This window comes from Drosophila sechellia, unplaced genomic scaffold (genome assembly GCF_004382195.2).
Source record: "Drosophila sechellia strain sech25 unplaced genomic scaffold, ASM438219v1 U_230, whole genome shotgun sequence".
Lineage (NCBI taxonomy): Eukaryota > Metazoa > Arthropoda > Insecta > Diptera > Drosophilidae > Drosophila > Drosophila sechellia.
The window spans coordinates 1,762-4,212 of record NW_022611172.1 but is presented as its reverse complement, the minus strand read 5'-3'; the positions used below and the strand labels follow the sequence as shown (position 1 = coordinate 4,212).

Below are 2,451 nucleotides of genomic sequence, written 5' to 3'. Positions count from 1 at the left end.
ATTCTGGTTGATCCTGCCAGTAGTTATATGCTTGTCTCAAAGATTAAGCCATGCATGTCTAAGTACACACGAATTAAAAGTGAAACCGCAAAAGGCTCATTATATCAGTTATGGTTCCTTAGATCGTTAACAGTTACTTGGATAACTGTGGTAATTCTAGAGCTAATACATGCAATTAAAACATGAACCTTATGGACATGTGCTTTTATTAGGCTAAAACCAAGCGATCGCAAGATCGTTATATTGGTTGAACTCTAGATAACATGCAGATCGTATGGTCTTGTACCGACGACAGATCTTTCAAATGTCTGCCCTATCAACTTTTGATGGTAGTATCTAGGACTACCATGGTTGCAACGGGTAACGGGGAATCAGGGTTCGATTCCGGAGAGGGAGCCTGAGAAACGGCTACCACATCTAAGGAAGGCAGCAGGCGCGTAAATTACCCACTCCCAGCTCGGGGAGGTAGTGACGAAAAATAACAATACAGGACTCATATCCGAGGCCCTGTAATTGGAATGAGTACACTTTAAATCCTTTAACAAGGACCAATTGGAGGGCAAGTCTGGTGCCAGCAGCCGCGGTAATTCCAGCTCCAATAGCGTATATTAAAGTTGTTGCGGTTAAAACGTTCGTAGTTGAACTTGTGCTTCATACGGGTAGTACAACTTACAATTGTGGTTAGTACTATACCTTTATGTATGTAAGCGTATTACCGGTGGAGTTCTTATATGTGATTAAATACTTGTATTTTTTCATATGTTCCTCCTATTTAAAAACCTGCACTAGTGCTCTTAAACGAGTGTTATTGTGGGCCGGTACTATTACTTTGAACAAATTAGAGTGCTTAAAGCAGGCTTCAAATGCCTGAATATTCTGTGCATGGGATAATGAAATAAGACCTCTGTTCTGCTTTCATTGGTTTTCAGATCAAGAGGTAATGATTAATAGAAGCAGTTTGGGGGCATTAGTATTACGACGCGAGAGGTGAAATTCTGGACCGTCGTAAGACTAACTTAAGCGAAAGCATTTGCCAAAGATGTTTTCATTAATCAAGAACGAAGTTAGAGGTTCGAAGGCGATCAGATACCGCCCTAGTTCTAACCATAAACGATGCCAGCTAGCAATTGGGTGTAGCTACTTTTATGGCTCTCTCAGTCGCTTCCGGGAAACCAAAGCTTTTGGGCTCCGGGGGAAGTATGGTTGCAAAGCTGAAACTTAAAGGAATTGACGGAAGGGCACCACCAGGAGTGGAGCCTGCGGCTTAATTTGACTCAACACGGGAAAACTTACCAGGTCCGAACATAAGTGTGTAAGACAGATTGATAGCTCTTTCTCGAATCTATGGGTGGTGGTGCATGGCCGTTCTTAGTTCGTGGATGATTTGTCTGGTTAATTCCGATAACGAACGAGACCAAATATATTAAATAGATATCTTCAGGATTATGGTGCTGAAGCTTATGTTAGCCTTCATCATGGTGGCAGTAAAATGTTATTGTGTTTGAATGTGTTTATGTAAGTGGAGCCGTACCTGTTGGTTTGTCCCATTATAAGGACACTAGCTTCTTAAATGGACAAATTGCGTCTAGCAATAATGAGATTGAGCAATAACAGGTCTGTGATGCCCTTAGATGTCCTGGGCTGCACGCGCGCTACAATGAAAGTATCAACGTGTATTTCCTAGACCGAGAGGTCCGGGTAAACCGCTGAACCACTTTCATGCTTGGGATTGTGAACTGAAACTGTTCACATGAACTTGGAATTCCCAGTAGTGTGAGTCATTAACTCGCATGATTACGTCCCTGCCCTTTGTACACACCGCCCGTCCTACTACCGATTGAATTATTTAGTGAGGTCTCCGGACGTGATCACTGTGACGCCTTGCGTGTTACGGTTGTTTCGCAAAAGTGACCGAACTTGATTATTTAGAGGAAGTAAAAGTCGTAACAAGGTTTCCGTAGGTGAACCTGCGGAAGGATCATTATTGTATAATATCCTTATCGTTAATAAATATTTGTTATAATACAAATAAATACAATTTACCAAAATAAAAATATTACAAAATGATTCCACGGAATCAAAAGTTAAAGTCAAAATAAAATGAAGATGGCTTTTATTTTATATGTGGGGCTTGGCAACCTCATAAAAAGACTTTAACATTATTAATGTTGCTGTGCGTATTTGTGGCAGTACTTACTACAACAACGGCGTTTCCTATAAAAACAAATTCTCGAAAATGGAAATCGAAGAAACTAAACTAAATTCGAAAGTAGAAGTCGAATTAAAATAAAAATAATTTTGAATGTGTGGTAATCAAAATAAGTGGTGTGTGTATATGGACCATAATATACACGCGTTGCGAATATGTATTGTTCATCTATGTTATGAGCATACGTTGGCTAATGCAACAACCTAAAATATACAATGTTTGTACCTGTCATCCATCAGGTT

General features: G+C 40.0%; 1 non-coding gene across 1 annotated transcript; it reads left to right on the top strand.

Annotated features, from left to right (window-relative positions):
* Positions 1–1,984, top strand: LOC116802829. The gene has a single exon (XR_004363167.1). It is a non-coding gene; the product is annotated as a small subunit ribosomal RNA (ribosomal RNA).
* The last annotated feature ends 467 nt before the right edge of the window (positions 1,985–2,451 follow it).